This window comes from Haemaphysalis longicornis, unplaced genomic scaffold (assembly GCF_048455015.1).
Source record: "Haemaphysalis longicornis isolate Haplotype H1 unplaced genomic scaffold, Haemaphysalis longicornis Haplotype H1 scaffold_4, whole genome shotgun sequence".
NCBI lineage: Eukaryota > Metazoa > Arthropoda > Arachnida > Ixodida > Ixodidae > Haemaphysalis > Haemaphysalis longicornis.
The window spans coordinates 186,584,017-186,607,692 of NW_027526361.1; the positions used below are offsets into that span (position 1 = coordinate 186,584,017).

Genomic DNA, 23,676 nt, shown 5'->3' on the forward strand with positions numbered 1-23,676 from the left:
TCCGTGACACCATTGCAACATGGTCGAAGTAGTTTGAATCTGGATAGCGGTGCATCGAGATGCAAAATTAGACAAAAATGGTGCACCTCACATTCTAATGACGACGACAGTTTGAACGCGAAGCTTTCGTCGAGCAAAATCAAGCGGCGAAGTTTCAAAGCCACTGCAATCAAAAGTCCAAACAGCATGCAAGTAAGTGATAGCTGAAACAGGCAACGTCCAAGCTCAGATGACAATCTAGCAAGAAATCCCTCGCGAGAAAACCGAGTTAAACTGAAAGACAATTTCTCCTAGACACCCTTCCCACTAACTTACAACCAAATTCCTTAAATGATCTCTTGCGTCCCTCCTACCCGCCTAATTTAGCGGAGGCAGTGTGGGACACACTCCTGCATTTCATATACCAACCCACTATTTTTCCCTTGCTATTTCCCACCCATACCCGTCGTGAACTTTAACTAATCGCTACTTCTAAGGGGGTCTGATGCACTAGCAAGAGGCCCCCGGGTGTTTTTTTTAACAGTTCAAGAAACGTTAAAAAAAAGCCATTATTGTCGTAAGACAAAAGCGTGCACGTTTTTTTTCCTTGCAATTAATTACAGCAACTAATGAACACATGACAGAACAAGTAACAGAGAGCAATGATGAAACTGACAACCACAGATTTGCGCATAACTGTGGAGAGGAACTCTCTGGATAGGAGACTGAGCAATAGAAGAGCACAGCAGCTGCGGCTGAACCTTCCCACGCAGCCGAACAGAGACGAAGAATACGGCAAATGGACAAAATTAAGGGTTGGGAGTCTTAGTAGCCACTGTACTTTCTTATCAACCAGGCGTGTGGCTGGATGGTATAGATGAACAGCAACGTGGGAGCTAGAGGACTGCTTGCTGGCGACACTACTACCACCCAGTAGTCTGTACTCCACAGTACACAGTAGGAGGAAACAAACTGGAAGTGGGACTGCGAATTGCCATGATGTTACAAATGAAAAAAGTGCTGCGTGGCTGTCACAAGTTCACTAGTCAAGGTCAATCACCCTTAAGGGGAGGTGCCAAAACCCCTTAGAGAGAGGATGAAGACATGACATTTGAATCTAGTGGCTAAAAATGAACTATTCATGTAGCACCCCACCGTAAAAGGGGATTGATCTTCACTCATTTCCTGAAATAAAGTTTAAAAGCAGTTCATCCAGGGCAGTTGCCACCAGCACCCTAGAGTAGTATGGTGGAAACACCACAATCTTTGCTTTTGGGAGGTCTTTTACCGGGCTGTCTACCAAAAAACTCAAATTCTTTTTTTCTAAGTGGGCACCTGGTCTTAAACAAAAAAAACGGTTTTTACAGTTAGGACGATAAAAATTGGGTGATGCATGTGGTTTTTCATTGAAATTGTAGATATGAAGTTTGTTTCTGTGTAAAACAACTACATTAAACTTTATTTGGCTTTTATGTTTGATTTTTTGACAGCCTTTGTAAAAAAACTGCTTGAGGGATGCAGCTGAACAAGGTACCGGTGAACTGTGCACGAATCAAGGACTGACTGCCATAAGACTAACATTATCATTATATATGGTCTGTAGCAGAAGTGACAGCTGTTTGAAGTTTGGGCCTGGACGGCAACACCAGTTTTCCTGGTTCCCATTTTCTAGGCCCAAACTTCACATGGCTGTAACTTCTGCTACAGACCAGATAGAATGATAATGCTAGTATTATTGCACTCCTTGACTTGTGCACAGTTAACTGGTACTTTATTCAGCTGCGCCCCTCCAGCAGTTTTTTTATAAAGGCTGTCGTAAAATCAAACATAAAAATCCAAATAAATGTGAATAGAGTCGTATTACACAGAAACAAATTTCGTATCTACCGTTTCAATGAAAAACCACATGCATCCCCCGATTCTTATCATCATAACTGTAAAAATAAAGTTTTTGATCAAAAACTGATGTTCCTTTCTAACTCGAAGCTTTCTGGCCAGCTCCGGCCTCGAAGGTCAGCTGCGCCTGATCAAAAGGACTGTCAACGCGGCTTGAGCTCAAGGCATCCTGGAATGAGGACACCTCTCTGAAGCATTTTGCGCATTTAATTAAAGTTTATTCTCGCTCTCTCTCTTGCGACTTGAGTCAAAGTCCAAAATCTAAACTGCTTCGACCGTATCAGAAGGGCGCAGTCTGACAGACAATGGTTTCATAATGCAAGGGACACTGGTTCCATTATGACCATGGAAAGCGTTTTTTCTTGAGGTGCATGTGCTTTTGCTTATCATCCTCATCGCTTTGTGAAAATCACTGTGTAAAGTTAGCTTTCCTGCAGTGCATTATGTAGCCACATTGAATGCAATCAGTGAGGTCCTGAAAGCTTCACTTTAACAACAGGAGTTACGTGCTCGTCAAGACCCTCGTCTCACAGCAAACTTCTCTTCACCAGCAGGCACAGGCTAGAGCCCAGTCAGCAGGTGCTGCAAAGACATGATGAGAGTATTTAAGCACGAACCTCAAGATGGAAAGGAGGCGGAGCAAAGAGCAAGAAAAATGCATCAGGAGGAGACTGCAAGCTCTGGGATGAGCAAGCTAGGAGTGGTGCTGTCAGGACACTGATGTCGCAACCCAAGCCTGGGAACAAGCAGCGGAGCCAATAGCGCAGTTGTTCCAGCCTCCTCTGGAACAGTGATTCAGCTGATACGCCAATGACACGCCAACAGTGACACGCCAATTTATAGTTATATTCTATATTGTCACGAAGACAAGGACGATGCAGTTGTGTTGAATGAGAAACACGTTTATTGGAGCGAACTTGTGCTCCCCTAACAACTCAAAAAAATACAGAGGCGGCGAAGCAGCGGTCAACAAAGTGACTTGCACAGGCGAGAGTCGTCGAATCGAATGCCCAGGCGTCTGCTCTGCAGGCTTTTTATCTTTCGGCGCGCGTGGTTCTGGAACCGTCGATTCGCATCGAGAACATTGTAGATGCAAGAAGATTATTCCGGGATGTTCACGTTAGATCGGAATGCTCTCCCTATCAGAACAGATAACACACGCGGTACAGAAAGAAAGAATGGAACACGCGCTTCCCTTGGCGCAGAGATAACACAGACCGGCGCAGCCGGGCTGCCGGGCGGTAAAAGCAAAACACAAATAAACAAACCCAATGTATGGTTCGCGGCATTACCCCCCCCCTAAGGGTGCATCGACCCGATGCTAACATAAGCGACAGTCCAAAAATGAAAATAAAATTCGTTATCGACCGTAGAAAGGTTTTAAGCGAACCACGTGGACGACTTCGGGCCGCGTGCGTCGTCGTGATGTTCCGGAATCACCATCGGGGATCACCTCGTAGGTAAGTTGGCCGACACGTCGTAGAATCTGGTAGGGTCCGAAATACCGTCGCAGGAGCTTCTCACTGAGTCCGCGTCGTCGGATGGGAGTCCAAACCCACACACGATCCCCTGGTTGGTACTCGGCGTCTCGGCGTCGGAGGTTGTAGCGGCCCGCATCCACCAGCTGCTGGTCCGTTATACGAACTCGAGCGAGCTGGCGGGCCTCCTCCGCACGTTGAAGATATCCGTGGACGTCGGCGTTGAGGTCGTCGTCTTCTACATGCGGAAGCATGGCGTCGAGCATCGTAGTCGGCCTTCTACCGTAGACAAGCTCGAATGGCGTCAGCTGCGTCGTCTCCTGGATAGCCGTGTTGTACGCAAACGTGACATACGGGAGCACTTCGTCCCAAGTCTTATGTTCAACGTCAACGTACATTGACAGCATATCTGCGATTGTCTTGTTCAGACGTTCTGTTAGTCCGTTCGTTTGGGGGTGGTACGCCGTCGTTCTTCGGTGATCCGTGTTGCTGTAGCGTAATACTCCTTGCATCAGCTCCGCAGTAAATGCCGTTCCGCGGTCGGTGATTAGGACTTCCGGGGCTCCATGTCGCAGCACAACTTGGCTTATAAAGAACTTTGCCACTTCTTGTGCAGTCCCCCTCGGAAGAGCGGCGGTCTCTGCGTAGCGCGTCATGTAGTCTGTCGCTACGACAATCCACTTGTTCTGTGATCGTGACGTAGGGAACGGGCCTAAAAGGTCCATTCCAATCTGTTGAAATGGTCTCGAAGGGACGGCGATCGGTTGCAGAAGTCCGGCGGGTCTTGTCGGCGGCGTTTTTCGTCGCTGGCAGTCACGGCAGCTCCGGACGTAGTGGGTGACGTCAGAGGTAAGGCCGGGCCAGTAGTACCTCGCCTTGATTTTTCCAATAGTGCGGGCTGTGACCCGCCGCGGTGGCTCAGTGGCTAAGGCGTTGCGCTGTTGAGCACGAGGTCGCGGGTTCGATTCCCGGCCGCGGCGGTCGCTTTTCTGATGGAGGCGAAAAGCAAAAACGCCCGTGTGTACGAGATTTCGGCGCACGTTAAAGATCCCCAGGTGGTCAAAATTAATCCGGAGCCCTCCACTACGGCGCGCCTCATCGCCTGCGTTGTGTCGGCGCGTTAAACCCTACAATCAATCAATCAATCAGTGCGGGCTGTGCCAAGATGTCCAGAAGACGGGTCGTCGTGGCACGCTTCCAAAATTTCGTCACGAAGGTCCGCGGAGATGACGAGAAGGTAATTCGCTCTTGTTCCGGGGCTGAAATTCTTCTTCACGAGGACGGAGTTTCTCAGGCTGAATGCTGGTAAGCTGCGTTTGAAGGTCCTAGGAACGGCAACGTTGCATCCCTCGAGGTACTCGATTATGACGCGTAAGTCGGGGTCGGCACGCTGCTGGGCGGCTAGGTCGCTCTCCGTCACGATCCCGAAGAACGCGCTGTCTTCATCAGTGTCTTGTGGTGGTGGGTCGACGGGGGCGCGGGACAGGCAGTCGGCGTCGGAGTGTTTCCTGCCTGATTTATAAACGACTGTAACGTCGAACTCCTGCAGGCGCAAGCTCCACCGCCCAAGACGGCCAGAGGGGTCCTTCAAATTGGCGAGCCAACACAGCGCATGGTGGTCTGTTACAACCTTGAATGGCCTTCCATACACGTATGGGCGAAATTTTGAAATCGCCCATATAATAGCCAGGCACTCTTTCTCAGAGGCAGAATAGTTTTTCTCCTCCTTCGACAGACCACGGCTGGCATAGGCGATTACCCTTTCGCAGCCGCTTTGCTTTTGGACAAGGACGGCACCCAAGCCTATATCACTGGCGTCCGTGTGCATTTCCGTTTCGGCATTTTCGTCGAAATGAGCGAGCACGGGCGGGCTTTGCAGGCGTTTTTGCAGCTCGCAGAATGCTTTTTCTTGGTCGTTTTCCCAGCTGAAAGGGGTGCTGTCTTTCGTCAAGCGCGTGAGTGGCTCTGCAATGCGTGCGAAGTTTGCGACGAAGCGCCGGTAGTATGCGCACAGCCCGAGAAATCTTCGCACGCCCTTCTTGTCTTTCGGCCTAGGGAAGTTCGCGATAGCTGAAGTTTTTGCCGGGTCAGGTAGGACTCCCGCGGCGTTGACGACGTGGCCCAAGAACTTGAGTTCCTCGTATGCGAAACGGCACTTTTCAGGCTTCAGTGTCAACCCCGACGTACGAATGGCCTCGAGTACAGACTCCAACCTTGCAAGGTGTTCGTCGAAAGTCCGGGCGAATACCACTACGTCGTCGAGGTATACGAGGCAGGTGTGCCACTTAAGGCCAGCTAGCACAGTGTCCATGACTCTTTGAAACGTCGCTGGTGCTGTGCACAGCCCAAACGGCATCACCTTGAACTCGTATAGGCCGTCTGGGGTTATAAATGCAGTCTTCTCTCGGTCTCTCTCGTCCACTTCAATTTGCCAGTAGCCGGTCTTCAGGTCCATCGATGAGAAGTACTTCGCGTGGCAGAGGTGGTCGAGGGCGTCGTCGATTCGGGGGAGGGGGTACACGTCCTTTTTCGTGATTTTGTTCAGTCGCCGGTAGTCAACACAAAACCTTAATGTGCCGTCTTTTTTCTTTACGAGTACGACGGGCGCAGCCCAGGGGCTTTTCGATGGCTGTATAATGTCGTCGCTGAGCATGTCGTCGACTTGAGTCCGGATGGCTTCCCGTTCGTGTGAAGAGACGCGGTACGGTGACTGTCGGGTAGGTCGGGCTCCATCTTCGGTTATTATTCGGTGCTTCGCTAGAGGGGTCTGACGTAGTTTTGCGCTCGACGAAAAACATTCGCTGTAGCGACGCAGCAAAGCCAATAATTTGTTCCGTTGTTCTTGCGGTAGCGCCGGATTCACGTCGAAGGGCTGCGGGAGCTTGAAGGTTTCTACGGGGGTGCGTTGAAAGTCGGCGACCGTGATCACGTCACTTGCTTCTTGCGTTTCTTCGAGGAATGCAATTGCAGCTCCCTTGTTTAAATGCTGGTACTCTTCGGTGAAATTAGTGACCAAAACGTGAGATTGGCGTTGCTTAAAGTGCGCAATGCCTCTTGCGACGGAGACACCGCGGTCGAGAAGCAACCTTCGATCACTCTCTACGATAGCGTCGATGTCAGAAGCAGCATCCTCACAGTAGACGGCGATCATCAAGCTTGCGCGGGGTGGCAGGGTGATGTGATCGTCGGCGATCCTGACAGCAGCACGGCGATCGGGGTTCGGCTGCGGCGTCGTGGAGTGATTGGAGGAAAATGTTATCGACTTGGTCTGCAGATCAATTATTGCGCCGTTGTCCGTCAAAAAGTCCATTCCGAGAATCACGTCGCGGGAGCAGTTAGGCAGAACGACGAACGCCGCAGGGTACGTTGTGCCGTCTATGGTGACGCGCGATGTGCACGTTCCACTTGGCGTCACGAGGTGGCCTCCTGCTGTGCGTATGTGCGGACCGTCCCATCTGGTCATAACTTTCTTCAGTTTAGACGCAAATGGTCCGCTCATTACCGAATAGTCAGCTCCCGTGTCTACGAGGGCGACTACGTCAAAGCCGTCGATGGACACCTTGACGTCAGATGCAGTCGTCCTCGAGTTCCGGGTTCGTCGGGGCGTCGTATCTCTGCTTGTACGTGTTGATGGTCGGGCACTGTGCATCGTCGTTGTCGTCGTCTTCTCAACGGACGTCTTGGTCAGGTCGGGTACGCGTCGCGCCGTGTAGCTGTCGTCGTGTTCGGGAGTCTCGTCAGGGTTAGGTCGGGTCGTCGGGATGAGGGCATGTCGTGAATCACTGTCTTCAGCGCGTCCTTGCGTCGTTGGAGGGTTTCTAGTTTTTCGCCGCAGAGCAACTTCACCTCCAGAAGTTGCCGCCTTTAGTTTCCCCCGCGTGGGCTGGGGGACCTTCCACGGGCGAAGTCAGCGTTGCTACGGCGGTTCGGCGATTGGTAGGGGTAGGGCGACGGCGAACGGTTGAAACGCGCTGGGCTACGGCTGGTTTCAGATAGATACTCGTCGATCTCACGTGGTCGCTGGCCAGGGAGAGGGCGAGGTGCGTCGACGGAGAAACCACGCAGTCCGAGTCTCTTGTATGGGCAGCGACGGTAAATGTGGTCGGCCTCTCCGCAGTGGTAGCACAGGGGACGGTTATCGGGAGTTCGCCATACGTCCGTCTTCCTCGGCGTCTGGTTTCGGGCTACCGGGGGTCGGGCGGGTGACAGTGGGCGGCGGTACGGCGGGGCCTCTTGACGGCGTGTTGGAGCAGGGCGGGGTCGACGAACAGCCGCGGAGTATGTCATAGCTTGTGGCTCTCGGGGTACCTCGGATGGCGTAGAAGTTCCCAACGCTTGTTGCACTTCTTCTCTAATCACGTCGGTGAGGGAAGCGACTTGGGGCTGCGGCGGCGTTGGGAGAAGTTTCCGCAGCTCCTCTCTCACTATTGCGCGGATAGTCTCGCGTAGGCTGTCGGCCGGGATCCGCGTGCTGCCAAAGTCGTTCGCATTGGCCGCGCCAACAAAGTTGCGGTCATACTGCTTAGCACGCATTTCGAGGGCTTTCTCAATGGTGCTGGCTTCGGTCACGAATTCGGCGACGGTTTTGGGCGGATTTCGGACAAGTCCAGCAAACAGTTCCTCCTTCACTCCGCGCATTAAGAAGCGCAACTTCTTTTCTTCCGTCATTTCGGGGTCCGCGCGGCGAAATAGCTGCTTCATCTCCTCAACGAAGATCACGACACCTTCGTTGGGGTGTTGCGTGCGCGTTTCCAACAAAAGGGCGGCTCTTTCTTTCCGCACGACGGTAGTGAAGGTCTTAGTAAACTCGCTTTTGAACTGAGCCCAGTTTGTCAAGGAGCTCTCGTGGTTCTCGAACCAAGTGCGAGCCGAATCTTCCAAGTAAAAGAAAACGTGCCGGAACGTTTCTGTGTCGTCCCACCTGTTGAATTTCCGGACGCGCTCCAGTTTCTCCAACCATTCTTCTGGGTCTTCTGCGGGGGCTCCTCGGAACGATGGCGGTTCCCGGGGCTGCTGCAGGACGATTGGCGACGTTGTTTCTTGCACCATGGTGTTGGTTGCAGCGTTCCTTTTCTTGGGCCCTTCTGGCATCAAACCGAACTCGGGTGGTAAATCTTGCAGGCGGGGGCTGGCTCTTGTTGGACTGGCTTGGCGGCTTTTCGAGGTTGTAGTGGGCATGAAGGGTGCGTACCCAGCACCTCCACCAGATGTCACGAAGACAAGGACGATGCAGTTGTGTTGAATGAGAAACACGTTTATTGGAGCGAACTTGTGCTCCCCTAACAACTCAAAAAAATACAGAGGCGGCGAAGCAGCGGTCAACAAAGTGACTTGCACAGGCGAGTGTCGTCGAATCGAATGCCCCGGCGTCTGCTCTGCAGGCTTTTTATCTTTCGGCGCGCGTGGTTCTGGAACCGTCGATTCGCATCGAGAACATTGTAGATGCAAGAATATTATTCCGGGATGTTCACGTTAGATCGGAATGCTCTCCCTATCAGAACAGATAACACACGCGGTACAGAAAGAAAGAATGGAACACGCGCTTCCCTTGGCGCAGAGATAACACAGACCGGCGCAGCCGGGCAGCCAGGCGGTAAAAGCAAAACACAAATAAACAAACCCAATGTATGGTTCGCGGCAATATTTATATTAAATGAAGCCAGTGCACGTGATGCCATCTCCCGAGTTGTGCCATGCTTGCACCGCTCACCCCCTTGCTGGTAGCCATGTGCTCGTACCGTGGTCAACCTCAAGTCTTCATCCCTTTCCTTTGAAATCCTTTGTGTGCACGCACAACTCACCACATGCTGTCGAAAAAGAAGAAATAAAAACGTGCATCACTAGAAAGCATAGCTGCTACCCCAGCAACAAGTGGAGGGGGCACCCTTTTGTTTGTTTTGCCCGAGACGACTGTCCAGAATGGCGGATTACCAGCCCGCGCATGTGCAGATTGCCAATAGAAAAAGGTTCATTACCGCAATCTCATGGAGTCCGACGTATCACAGACGCTGCGGCACATACATGGCGGCGCACACACAGGGTCGCCCACTTGTGGGCCACACCAGTGAATACAACCTATGAAGTGCTATACCCACCACCGATATAGCATTATCTAGCTGCAGTCAGCAACACTTTTTTATATGTTTACACGTACTTTCAAGCGTTCGGAGGGTCAAAATGGCTGCTTGTCACTGCTTCTGACCGATCATCCATGGGTCGATCCCACCAATCTGGCTGCCACAAATCACAGTAATAACGCGGAAGTCTTCAATTGTAAGCCGGACTGACACACACGATTCGCGCCAGGGCTATCAAACTGGCGTGGCAACTTTCTGATCGCGGCGTTAACACGCCACAGTGGTTCGAACACTTGCCCAGTATGAAGGTAGCTATTTCTGTCGTCGTTGGTTTGTCGCATAATGCATGCTTTACTGATGTTTAAGTGCAAGACCTGGCAAGCTTATCTAGCTCGCCCAGAATTTCTCGATACGCAACTCTGAGCTGACGTGTGAGCACGTCTGTTTGTCGTGTGGTTCCTTGTTAATGAGCCAGACCATGCAACTGAACGGTGCGAATGCAGATTTGATGCTTTCAGCGCATTTCACTCCTTTCTTCGATCAACAAGAGAGAAACTGTCAGTAATGCTCGTAGAAAGACGGGGCGAGTCAGAAATGCTGCTTGGACACTTCCTAGTACCATATAAATAGTGTACTTAATCTTACCGAGAGCCAAAGCATCGTTTTAGGTTGTAGTGAAGCAGACCAGAAAACACCCCTGCCCTTTTTCTTGTCCTTTCTCTTTGAAGCACTCCTTTGTTTATGTATTGAAAACCAATTTGTGCAGCGGCACACTTCATTAGTTATTTGTGTATATGGCTAATTTTTTACATTTTAACATTTATATGTTCTCATTGTAGTATGATACTAATCTTGATCAGTGCATTTTTGAAGCAGAGGTGGTTTTCTTCAGGTGGCAGTTCCTTTTCTCTACAAAAAAGGGCTTGCTGTAAACAGGATCAAACAACAAAAAAGGAAATCTGTTTTAAGTAAGGAGGAAAAAGGTTCACGTCAATTTATAAGGCTGAGACAAAGATTATGGCAGTCACTACATGTGCTGCGGTTCCCGTAGGGCTAACAAGCGATTTGCAAAAAACTGGACAACACTTCCCATGGTGCGGAAACCGAAGATGTACTCCTGCAATTAAAACACGGAATTATCGCTGCCCCTTCAAAGGTAGATAATTGAGCTATTTTGGCACTTGATCTTTAGAAAGCTTTGATCGCGTATCACACCAGGCTATTTTGTGTAACGTTGCCACTTTCACTCCGTGTCGCCGCACATACAACTATATCCGTAACTTCCTTTCGAACCGCACGGCTGTTATTCAGCTCGGTGACCTACAATCCGACACTATCCATTTCCCAACCATTGGCATGCCTCAAGGTGCAGTATTATCCCCACTCCTATTTAACATTGCCCTAATCCACCTTCCCAGTAAGCTCGCCGCGATCCCTCGCTTACTCCACAGCATATACGCCGATAATATTACGCTGTGGACCACCAGAGGCAGCGACTTTCAAATCGAGGAGGTTCTCTAACAGGGAGCTGACTTAGTTACCGCCGCCGCGCAAGTTGGGCTTGGATGCTCACCTGAAAAATCTGAGCTTTTATTCCACCCTGCCAAATCAACCGGCAACCCGGCCCAGACAGCCACCATTGAGGTCCGCATTGATGGTAGGGATGTTCGCCAAGTGGAAGTCCTGAAAATACTTGGGCTCTGCATACAGCGCAATTTCGCAAACACTAAGTACCTAGCACAGCTGAATTCTCAGGTGAATCAGACAATCGCCCTCATCCGCAGGATTGCTGCCCGCAACAAGGGGCTTAAAGAAACGGAGCGTATCCGGCTGATACAGGCATTTGGGCTCTGCCTTCTCACTTACTCCCTCCCGTATCTCTTGCCCTCGCGTACCGAACTCTCTAAAGTCAACTGCCTCATTCGAAAGACCTAAAAAACGGCGCTACAAATCCCTCAGAGCACTACCACTGCCAGACTCGAGAAACTCGGAATTTACAATACTGCGGAGGAACTCATTGAAGCCCACCTTATCGGTCAGCTAAATAGGCTCTCATCCACCCCCACCGGTCACACTCTCCTTGTTACTCTTAACCTTAAAGCCCCTATCCTCTGTGATGACAGGCTCCCGGTACCAGCCGACATTCATGGCTCCCTCACTATCCACCCTTTACCGCGCAATATCACCCTGTTTTCAACAAGCAGCCTAGGGAACTACGAGCACAAGCACTTACAGAGAAATACCCCGTCCACCCCACTACGGTTTACGTGGACGCAGCTTGCTATCGATGGCAGGATGCATACGCTGTCGCAGTAGTAATCAACCATCCCAACACTCCTCCTCTTAAATCCCTAACAGACCGCACCAACTGACCGCTGAGGCGGAAGAGGCGGCAATAGATGATCGGTAAAAAGTGCAAATGCTCATGGGTGCATTGTCAGCTCCCGCGGAGTTCTGTTACTTCCGGTTCGAGAGCTCTCCTGGCCTCCCATATGCTGACGGCTTTCACGCGCGCTTGTGCGTGTTGTTTATCTGTTTCCACTGAAAAAAAAACCGCTCATGCATCGCACATTCAATGTGTAACAACAATGAATTCTACTAGGGGCTTCTCTGAAAGGTTAGCACTCTGTGACAAATAAACAACACGCACACGCGCGTGAAAGCCGCCGGCGTACGGGAGGCCAGGCGAGATCTCGAACCGAAAGTGGCTGGAGCAGACAACGTACCCATGAGCCTTTGCACTTTTTACCGGTCACCTATCGCGCTAGCCCTTACACATAGGCCGCCCCCTATCACTATCATCTCGGATTCGAAAACGGCCATTCGAAATTACGCCAGAGGCATGATCTCGCCCCTGGCGCTCAAAATTCTCCTCAAAAATCCTCCTACCATACAAATAAAGCTGATCTGGACTCCGGCCCACATGGGCATGGGGGGAAATGAGGCAGCACATAGGGCCGCTCGAGAGCATACCGTCCAAGCAGGCCCTAGCCTCGAACCCTTTCACGGAGCCCTATCAGCTTGGGACAGTCTCTTGACCTTCCAAGACATTACGGCACATTACCGCCTCTCACGCCGCCAGCTCCCCCCCCCCCGCACACCCGGATTCATCCAACAGGGAAGAACGGCTATGGCGACTGGTGCAAACCCATACCCTCCCATGTCGCTACCACCTGCACCGTATTTATCCTTCCGTCTACCCCTCCACCAACTGCACGGCCTGTGGAGCAGTGGAAACACTGGACCATCTTCTTTGGAACTGTCCCCACAACCCCTATCCTCTCTTAGCAGACGGTGGGCACTGGGCTGAGGCACTGGGCAGCTTCGACCTGTCTACCCAGCGGGTGGTGACGGCGAGGGCTGCTGCGGACACCGGTACGCCGGTCACCACGTCCCCTAAGGGGTCTTTAAAGGCTCAATAAAATGTTTGTCCTCCTCCTCCCATGGTGCGGTCACATGCGGTTTTGCACAGATGGCATCTGGCCCCATTTTGTCTGACTGGCAATGAAAACTGCCTGCTTCAAAATAACTAAGACATTTTTTTAGCCATATTTATATTCAGGCAGAAAGTGCTGTGCAGCCATTGCATGTAATGTTGCCTAGTATGAAAAATTGTGCTCAATAGGTTTCTGAGGAAAGCTGGTTTCGAGAATTGCATTGTGCCATAGGACAAAACAAAATTAACTATAAATGAAAAACAACACAACAAAAGTCCTGAGTTTTGCCATGCATATTTTTGTGCTCCTTTTCTATCATGTTTACAACCAACATGACCATACTGTTAATTACATTGCACCTTTGGTCTCATAGGTCACCCAGAAAGGAAAACAACTGAAGTCGATTAAGTAGTGTAAGGAAAATTCACTTTATATTGTAAAACAACAACAGTATTAATGTATTCTTGAAAGCGTAAGAAACAACAGCCTCGCCTGGACCTTTTGCAAATGTAAAATAGTTTCTTCTTGTCTTCTTTTTATTTTATGGTGAAGGAATGGGGCTGCTTCTTTTCCTGCAGCTTGTTAAGTTGGCCAATTTTTATGTGATCAGGTATCTAAGCATTCAGGAGTAGACGTGTCCTGATCAGGTATATCTTGAGTCCAACTGAGTAAAGCGTATTCTGATTTTTATCATGCTAAGGGTCATATTCCGAATGCTCCCCATGAGCACAAACGAGTTGCAGTGAATGAATGAAGATAGCACGGAATTCTTTTATCAACACGTAAATGCCTAAGACTAGTTCACATACTTGAGCAAATCACAAGCACCGCATAAACTTAATGCGGTTGCCCAGCAGTTGGGCAACACGCCACTATTTAAACTAAATGCATATGCTACTCGATAGTTTCCCTCCAGCTTAGAGACTGCCTTTTCCATGTATTTTCTAGTTCATAAATATACCATAGAATGCTTGGCTGCAGCAGCTCACATAAATTACAAAAGGACAAGAATAAGATGGGCATTGCTTCCACAGATGATCCCTTTGTATCATTCCTGACATGAAATAGCCAAGTGAATCTTTGGACCTTGGTAACAAACTGTTTCAAAGCACAGTGAAAACCGTGATGAACAAACAGCATCGCGTCAGGTGCATAGCCTGCGACACTGTGCAGCTGAAAAAAATATCTATGTCTTTCTGCTTCATTTTCCTGTGTCTACATATGCAAAGTGCCTTTATTAACAATAAAAGCAGGGCGGTAGGAGGGGTGTAAAACATTTAAAGAGCTTACGGCAAAATAATGTGACACGCTTTTTTTAAACATTATGTATGAGCTGCCTCACGTAAGAGGCATTTCTTACAACATTCTTAGCCCTGTATGGCTTTCTCACACAGCTTAGATGTCGTGCGAAAAAGGCAACTTAGTCTAACAGCTCAAGGCGAGGTAGGTGCATCTTCTCCCGTTTGCACTCAAGAGTTTACATGAGAAGGCATTAAGTAATTGCATCATAATCGAGTAAACTGAGGTCACTTCGCACTATGAGGCACAGGGCAGTGTGGTAGACCTCTCACTCAAGGATCTTTAGCGTAAACCAAGACATTGTGTACAGACGGTTATTTTTTTTTGGCTTTATAAATTCAATGCAGCCCCGGCAGCCAAGAATCGAACCCAAGACATTGTACATCCCTGCAGCCATAGGAAACCATGTGAGATCTGAGCAATCTGGCACCTGAGAAATCTCATTACGATGAATAAAGCTACCGTGCGATATTACTTAGTGTTTACAAAAACCAAGGATAGACAGCATAGGGGCACTAGATACATCCTTGCTTACACAAAACTCAAAAGTAAAATTAAAAAATATATATATATATGACGCGGCCATCCGAGGCACGGTATATCTATGGTGTTGACTAACACCATGTACTGTGCCCTGGCCGACGACGTAATTTATGTTCCTGCCTCCACTGGAAGCTGGAAAGCACTGTAAACGGCCCTGCGGTCAGCCATAACCCATTACACGCCCAAGACTACAGTGCAAACTTTGTCGTGACGGAAACCACGTACGGTGCTGTTTGCACGAAGGTCACGCCAGCCCACCTCATAGATTGTGCTATATCGGTAGTGCATATAACAATTTCTGGTGGGACTTCACTAGGTGGTACATATAGCATCATCCATAAATTTTCAACAGTAAAAAAATGAAGGTAGTAATTAAGCAGTGCATGAGCTATCCCTACCTCTTCATTGTTTCACTAGATACTGAAAGACTTGTATTTGAAAATGTCAGGCTGGAATGGATGCATAGACCAGGTTGGTTTTTTGACATCGGCATAAATAACTAAACTTGATTTTTAGTACACACGCTGCTGTCTTCATGGCTATGAACTACCGTGTTACTGTAAACCCTCGCTTGAAATGTACACGGAGTGAGAACGCACTGGTGGATCTAAAGTATACCATCAAATAGAAGCCAGGAAAAGTCGGGAACCCGTTTGGTTGTGACAAGTGGCCTGCACTAGAATGGCAGTTCCCACTAGAATGGCAGGATGAGTGCTGCAGGCAGGCTAGGGGCATCGTGACTGCAGTCAGGAGATGCTGCAAGAGAAATAAATGGAACATGAGGAATGAAGCACCGTTGAGGCAGCAGTAAATAAACAATCTAGGATGACTAAAAAAAGGGCAAACGAAAGCGAAGACCACACAAGCAGTGCTCTTGCCTGCCCTGCGTTATCCGGGTCGTTCCCGCTGAATTTCCATCGGTTATTTAACGCCGATTGATGAGATGAAAACACATAACGACGTAAGCATTCCTTGGCAGGCACACCTGACAGCAAAAATGCTGGATGCAGCAACGAGTGCAACAGGCTAAAGTAGCGTGTTACAATGCCCTCACGAACCACACGCACACACGAAAACCTTGCCAACAGGGACCTGTCACGCTCCTAACTTCACCAACAGATCGTACTGCAAGTTCATTTTCGTTACAATATTAAGATCGGTTAGCACAAGGCACGTTGTCTAGAAAAAGCGTCGAGGAAAACAAGTGATGTTAATGACGCCACATTAAAGAGACAATGAAACGTCATGGGCGAGACGGGTTTGCAATGCGAGCGAGTTTCCGCGCCGTGCAACAAACCGTCAACAGCTCGCGATCGCCGACAGACGCGAACGAGCAGCATAAACAGCGACAATAATGCAAGACGGGGAGAACGCGCCGTTAAGAATTTCGTAAACGTCGCTAATATAACTGCCGCGAGCAGAAAGCAAGCTTTGCAGTAGGAGATATGCGAACTGATTGCAAACCCGCCAAAAAACACTCACCTGGTCGGCCGATGGTGGACAGTTGAACGCCCACAGATAACTGCAAAGCTGTAGTGCCAGAAGACGCTGGAGCTGTTGAACGACGACTGACAGGGCGACAACCATCGCCAGTTTATGAATTCTTGCGTCGACCGCATAAGTCGAACGCGACTACTTGAATCGCTACGGCACGTACGCCGTGTAGGCAGCACTCGGAAAAATGTAAACATACCGCGCGGGAACCAGCGGGAACGCTGCGAGCAAACGTGACGTCACATCCGCCTAGCGATGCTCCTCACCCGCCCAGAAGGTTGGTTAATTCCTCTCCTGAAGGGCAGGTCTCGACTGGCTGGAACCGGAATGGCTTGCGGCTTCCATTTGACAAGTAACCAGACAGTCTTTCCCTCTAAAACTAGTTTTTAAAAAGCGAACTAAAATAAACATTATTTGCTACAACCAACAAAAAGCGCTTTGCAATACTTTATTCTTCAAATGTTGCTCTTATTTACCTAATTCGTTCGCGGTTTAACTATTTTTGTACACACCCGGGCAAATAGTGCGAACGTTGACAGCGCGTGAGAGTGCGTCTGGCCACCTTGATCTCGTTTGAACACTTTTGCTGCGTTCCAATTCGCAGACAGCTTGGTAGACAGTCTACGAAGCAGTCTAACTAGACGTCTAAAGGAATGAAATTGGAACGGCGCCTCGGTCGCAAACGCAACACCAGCGCAGACGACCAGCAGACGACAGCGTCGTTGCAGACATGTTGAGATCAGCAAGCCGCAAGTTTCGTAACTAATATTACCGCTGTTATTACAAACGTTACGTAATTTAAAAACTAGGCAAAGTCACCTTCATGACTAGTAAATTTTACTAAATATTTAAATAAAGGAACAAGTGCTTTTGGTTCAACATAAAAACGCAAAAGGGTGGCGCTGGCGTCGCTTTACAGTTTAGACAGGAAGGTAGCCTGCATCGTTGCGGACTTCGATGCTGTCTCCTCGAAGCAGTCTTCGTTGACTGCTTCGTTCGAATTGGAACGGGGCTTAACATGGCGTACCGTCCGCGAAGACGGCAACGAAGCTGTCTAAACGGTAAATTGGAACGCACCCTTTGGTACAGTGTACTAGAAGGGAATGGTGTGTCGTTCGGGGCCCAGGAGGGGGGTCCCTTTTTCGATGAAAATTTCTGCTGAGGAACTCCTGTTGTAAGCAGCGCCCCTGGCGGCAGCGGCGGCCGCAGCGGTCGCTGCCTACTCCGTGGTCGCTGCTTTCCCGTGTGTTGCTTGCTGCTCGCTGTGCGAGCTCTGATCGAGCGTTCTGGTGGGTGCAGTTAAAATGCAGTGCCATGCTTTCTGAACCGTTTTCTTTGCATTTCACGAATTATGCACTTATTAGATGCAGAGCATCTGATTCACTCGCCTTGTCCCTCCGGCGTAGTCGTCGTTGTTGTCGTCGGCGTTGTCCACCCCTCTGCCATTCTCCTCGCCGCACGAGCTGCGCTCTCCGCCGCTCTCCGCCGCTCACCCCCTCTCCTCTCCGATAACGAACACTCTCTCGCGAGGGGCATTGGATTGGATTTGATTTGATTGGATCGGATTGGATTGGCTTGGCTTGGCTTGGATTCGGTTGGATTGGATTTGGATTTGATTGGATTAAAGTGGATTGTGTTGGATTGCGTTGCGTCATAGCCGCGGCAGACGCGCTGGGGCCGGCGCATGTGCAGTACTCTCTCTTCCGCGGTTTCCTCTCCTTCGGGCGCGCTGCGCATATAACCGGTGTGCCGTTCTCCGGCGAAGCAACATCCACGCTTGGCTCAAACACCTAGAGTCCACGCCGCTTTACAAGTACTCCAACGTCGTCATCGACTGGGACCAGCTTACGCAGTCCCCTCAACGTTACGAGCGCTATAAAACGCGTTCCCTTCGCCGCTCCGCCTATGCGTCGCATCTACACAGGGGTTCCCGCGAGGGGAGGTGGGAGTTTTCTTGAGCGACTTGCCTGGAAGATTGCTTTGAGTGAGTTTCAATGTAGGGATAACCGCCTCGCGGCCCGACGACGGTCTTTGTGAGTACGCGAGCCCGGCAACGAAGAGAGCCGTCGTGAAATTGCCGTTCTCGATCGCCAACGCGCGCCGATAGCGTACGCGTCGACCGGGTGCTGGCTAGTGTAACTAATGGTATATTCGGCTGGGCGCTCCGGACCTCCGAGCCGGAGCGGCTGGATCCGGAGGCTCCTCTCGGTCCGAGTCGGAGACACGGCGCGCCAGCCGAACACTTGGACATTTTCGAGAGCGGTGACAGGGGGCGGAAGTTGTGGCAGAGGGAACTTCCGCGACGCCGTCGATATTAGCGCCGCCGCATTTCTCCCCGCCACGCCGGTCGTCAACAAAGAAGATGGCTGCCTTCAGCGACGCTGCTACAGGTGCGCAGTTTGTAATGATCTCTTCCGAAAACACTGCATCGCCAGCACAACGACTGTTAAGCACCCTCGTTGACGGTAAGTTCAAGGCTATTTTGTTTGCAAGCGTAAGCCTCGCAGTAGTGTATTAGAGCGCATAGGCGCGAGTGAACCCACGAGACCGCTCGTCGGGAAAAGCGCGCCAACAGTTGAAGTACCGCTTGACAGCGTTACCGCCGGAATGCGGAAATCGTAGGTGTGATGAAGTAATATTCGCGTGGTGTACTGTGCGTTTCTAGCTCAGTCCAGTCTTTCTACGCTTTTTTAATTACCAGTTATTCACCAACAGGCTGCGTGTTTAACTTGTACGAACGAATAACAGTGGCGCTCGATGGTTGAGGCATTTGGCGCTCACTGCGGCTTTGCTCCATGCCACCGCGGTTGTTGCGTTAGTGCGGGGCGCTTATCCGCAATTCAGAGCAGAATTTCTACTGTAAACATTGAAAATTCAGATGGCCTTAAGTAAGTTGTTTGTTACGCCTGGACGGAAGCTAAGCGGCATCGGTACGAGTGAAATGTATGCACTTGCTTTGTTTATTTTTCCGGGCGGCATTACGGAGGCATTTTGTGGAAATACTGCGCAAAAAAACAAAATGAACGGACAGCGCTCGTTTCTGTCAACTTGGTATTTGTGTATTGACCATTTCTTGAGCTGTATTTCCACGAAATGCATATGCTCCGACTAGCATTCGTGCTTGTTGATTACGAAGGCATGACGATTACTTAACCTGAATTCGAACTCAGCTGAGTCAGTTACGTGGGTTGTCTGCAGTACATGAAATTATTTTTCACATTGTCAATGCTGATTCAGTGTAACTGTCCATTGGATTTAAACGTGTATTCATCAGTTACAGCAACAAGTAATTTTAGTGTACAACGTTAACAAAGCGCACACGTCAGGTTCCCGTTATTTAGTAAAACTGTGTCTCACATTTTTATAATGTTCTCATGGCTGTTCAACAGGGGGTGGGCAAAGCTCAAGCTTCGACGACCTGCTCGACGCAGATGTGCCAAACGAGGAACCGACGAGCCCGGGTGCAGTGTCAAAAGGTATGTCGATCTCACAGCAAATATCTTTTAGCGTTGCTGACAAATGCATGAAGACTGGAGATCAATAGGTGCTTTATTTTTTCGATGTAGGTTGATCCCTAGGCCATAATCGAGGTGAAGGTGCAAAGTTTTACTGAAATATATGGCATGGGAGGCCGTAATGGCTCACATTTCTTGAAGAGTGGTCGCCCTATACATGAATAAATACGGTACATGCTTGCACAAAATGATCTCCTTTTGTCATGAATATAGGTCGAGTAACTTAGTTTTGGGTCACATTTCTTGAAAGCGATCACCCTATAGGCTCCTTGTACTGTTGTTTCGAGACCGTAGCGGCACCTAACAGTGGCGCCGTTGATATGTTGGTCCACCTGAAGGAGCCCTATTACGGGGAGGAGATTTTGCCGCCGTCAGAAAAAATCTAGCTTAAATGCGTACACGTGTGTATTGCTGTGTATATGGCTACCACAACGTTTAAAAAACGCGGAGGGCAAGCTGCCGAAAAATTATTTGTTGGTTCCCTTGGAGACCATACAAAGCGGGAAGAGGTCAGCAGTGGATCGGCGCAGCGCGACGTGCGATGTAAACAATGCCGACTTCTGCCCATAAACGTTTATTTTTTTTTTTGCTGTTTTGTGCGACTGTAGCGTACCTTTGGTTATTGTTTTTCTCTGTGTGTCCGCTATCAGACCAAGCGGGGAATGGTGACAGCGAGTGCCTTGCAAAACGGGCATATGCAGCGCGCACTTTATTTTAAATAAAAAGAGTACGGTTGTCGGGCGCCCAGAGTAAGCCCCAACGATCTTCCCTGTGTGCTATGGAAGACGAGAAGGAGTAACGGTTGACACGAAGCTGCAGGTATTCAACGAAAGACCACTGCTAGCTAAACAAATAAATACATATGCGCGCGAGTCACCTTGCAGCAGTTGCAGTGTCCGGGTTTCTTTTTTTTTTTTCCCGCAGAGCTTGCCTGCCAGCCCAGCGCATTAGTTTTGGGTTTCTTCTATGTTTTAACGATTCACATGCTTGTTGCCTATCCTGCATTACGGAGCTCATCGCTTTTACCCCTTCGAAACGCGGATCTTCATCCTGAGTGTACAGTGTACACTCCATTGTTTTTATGTCCGTGCTCAGTATAGGTTAATTTTTTATAAAACATTCACTCACCTTCCTCTGATAGGTGGCTAATTCCTATTCACGCATTTTTTTTCTTGACAGTGGCATGGACCCCTGGAGAAACAAGGCTGCTGTTGGACTGCTATGCCCGCTACTCGCCCAAAGTAGGTCCACTCAATAAGTTTAAAAGTAAGCGGGACATGTTCGGCCAGATTGCTCGGGACATTTTTCGTGTACTCGGTGTATCGCGCACAGCAGTGCAGTGTGAAACTCGTTTCAAGACCCTGGCAAAACGGAAAAGAAGCGAAGACAAAAACAACAGAACTTCAGGTAGAGCTCCATGCCATGTGTCATATGAAGAAGAATTTGCTGCCATTAAGGCTATCGACGACAGCTTAGAACCAGAGGTTTTGAGGGGTGTAAACAAGGTCCTGTACAAAACCACTTCATCAACTGCCAGCAACGGGAGGTCATGTCGCAGCACGCAGAGTAATTCAGATTTGGAGAATGATGGAGAGGCTGCGAACATTCCCCCTGGTGCATCCCCTGAAGAAATTTCAACTGGACAAGAAGTTGCAGAGATGCCCATGAAGAAGCGAAAAGCTGATAGGAACTTGCGTGCTAGCCTGCCCAGGACACAACACATGGCACTGTTTTTTGAAGAGATGCGAAAGATGAACGAAGAAAAAGAACAGAGGAAGGAAGAACGAGAACGTAGGAGGGAAGAGCGGCACCAGGAGTTGCTTACAGCACATGCTCGGCACATGGCAGCTATCCAAGAACTCCTAAAGAAAGATTGTGCACCATAAGACATTCGTTTCCAGTGCTTTGGTTTTATTTTCTGAGTGTTTTATTTTATTTACTAGTTTTAAATTTGATCTGAAAAATGGCACTTGTGTACTAATGCAAGAAGTGCAACATTTTCTTGTTCAAACTGTTTTTTCCCTGGAAGTTTCGAGTTGTGATGTTTTGCGCTCCTGTAAGTTTTTTCTGTGGTTGCAGTTGTATTCGTATTTTATTATGCAGCACAGTCACTTTTTTTTTCTCCTCTTCAGTGTTGCAGTTGGGCTATAATCAGTTGTGCAATATATTTATTTTTATAAGCTTGTAGTGTTGTGCTTTTGTCGTTCTGGAATATTTTGTTTTTTCGAGGTTGCACTTTTGTTCCTATATCTGAGTGTGGAGTACATTTTACTGTGTAAAATTTTTTTTGTAGCAGTTTGCACACTGCTATGCAAGGATTACTTTTCTCTGGTGACAGCTGCATTCCCATGTTAATGTGCAGCAAATGTTTTAAAATTTTGACTACTCTTTTTTGTTTTGCACTTCAAGTATTCAGTTGCGCTAGTATTCAAATGTGCAATATATTTTACTTTTACAAGGTTGTTGCAATGTTACCTCTCCATTTTTTGTGATGCTGCAGCAGTGTTCCTACATTTCAATGTGTAGTACATTTTTACTTTCATGAACTATTCAATCTAATACGTTATTGCCATTTTGTCCTGGTTAGCAGCTTTAGATGGCCACAAAAAGACCGGGCCATTAAAAAGCTGTTTGAGTGACTTTTTTTCTGCAAGCAAATAATACAACAATGTTCGCTGTTCATTTTTATTGCTTCACTGTGCAATACATTATTTTAATCAATGAAAATACAACAATGTTTGCTGTTGAATTTTTGCTTCACTATGCAATAAATTATTTTAACCAATGAAACACACCCTTTTGTTAATTGTCCTCAACAGTATGTACACTGTCCTTCAATGCACACCTCAGGTTGTTTCCACTGCCTTCTCAGAACAGCTGGGCCAAATTGTCCCTTTTCAGTTCTCCCAAGCGGCGAAGCGCACCTTCACGTGCAGTTTGACTTGGCTGAGATGCCTGTAGCTCCGCCTGGTTGCCTCGGTTGTGCACATCAAGGTCCTCGGTTCTTTCTTCTCGTTCCGCATCAGTCAGGAGGTCGTCCACAGTGCAGTCACCTGCTTCTAGGCAAATGTTGTGGAGAACACAGCAGGCAACAATGAACTGTGTGATCTTGTCCACCGTTGTGAACTCTACGTATCGAAGTTGTCTGAATCGTTGCTTCAGCAAACCAAACGCGTTTTCAATTTTCACTCTTGTGACAGCATGGCGGTGGTTGTATGCGAGTTTTGCTGGTGTCATGGTCCCGTAGTGCTTGTAAGGCGTGAGCAAATGTTCTCTGATGGGGTAAGCAGCGTCGCCGAGGAGGTGGTATTTGTTGATCTCGCATATTGTTGGCAGATCTTCATGTACCAAGGACAGTCTCAGAACTCTCGCGTCGTGAATTTTCCCTGGTGTTCCAGTAAAAACATCTTGAAACCGGCCTTTGGCATCGCAGATACCTTGCATAGTCAATGAGACTTGATTGTGCCTGTTTCCATAGGTTGACTTCACCTTGTTATTTGGGCAACGCATAGGTATGTATGTTCCATCGATGCAACCAATGACATTGGGGAAGCCAGCGATCTGAAAATTGAATGAGCAGGGAAAGCTATGTACCATTGCTGTTACACAACGTAAAAAATTGTGCGGCATAATATTCTGTAAGAGGTACGTGTAATGCAGTGGTACGTCCCTGCTGTGCAGATAAGCACTGCATAAAATGCCAAGTGTGGTGGAATCTTGTGGCGCACATATATATTTGTACTGAGTGTTTCTAGTCGAGAGAGCCTGCCAGCTTATACTTTGCTACCTATTACACGTATAGATCATGCAAAGGTGCTCACTTTCTCAAAACCTTCAGCCAAAGCGGCCTTGTCGCTGCCAAAGTTGATAACATCTGGAGCGATGTAGCAGAGAAATTGAAGAACTCTTTCAATTACTGCAAGCAGCGTGGACTCGGCCATGTTGAAGAGAATGGACA

At 48.8% G+C, this 23,676-nt stretch overlaps 1 long non-coding RNA gene across 1 annotated transcript; it reads right to left on the reverse strand.

Moving 5' to 3' along the window:
* Window positions 1-1,873: 1,873 nt before the first annotated feature.
* On the reverse strand, window positions 1,874-16,399 carry LOC144179575 (uncharacterized). Its single transcript, XR_013324286.1, has 3 exons — window positions 16,192-16,399; window positions 15,328-15,465; window positions 1,874-2,457 (listed from the first exon to the last, which is right to left on the reverse strand). It is a non-coding gene; the product is annotated as an uncharacterized LOC144179575 (long non-coding RNA).
* Window positions 16,400-23,676: the final 7,277 nt, after the last annotated feature.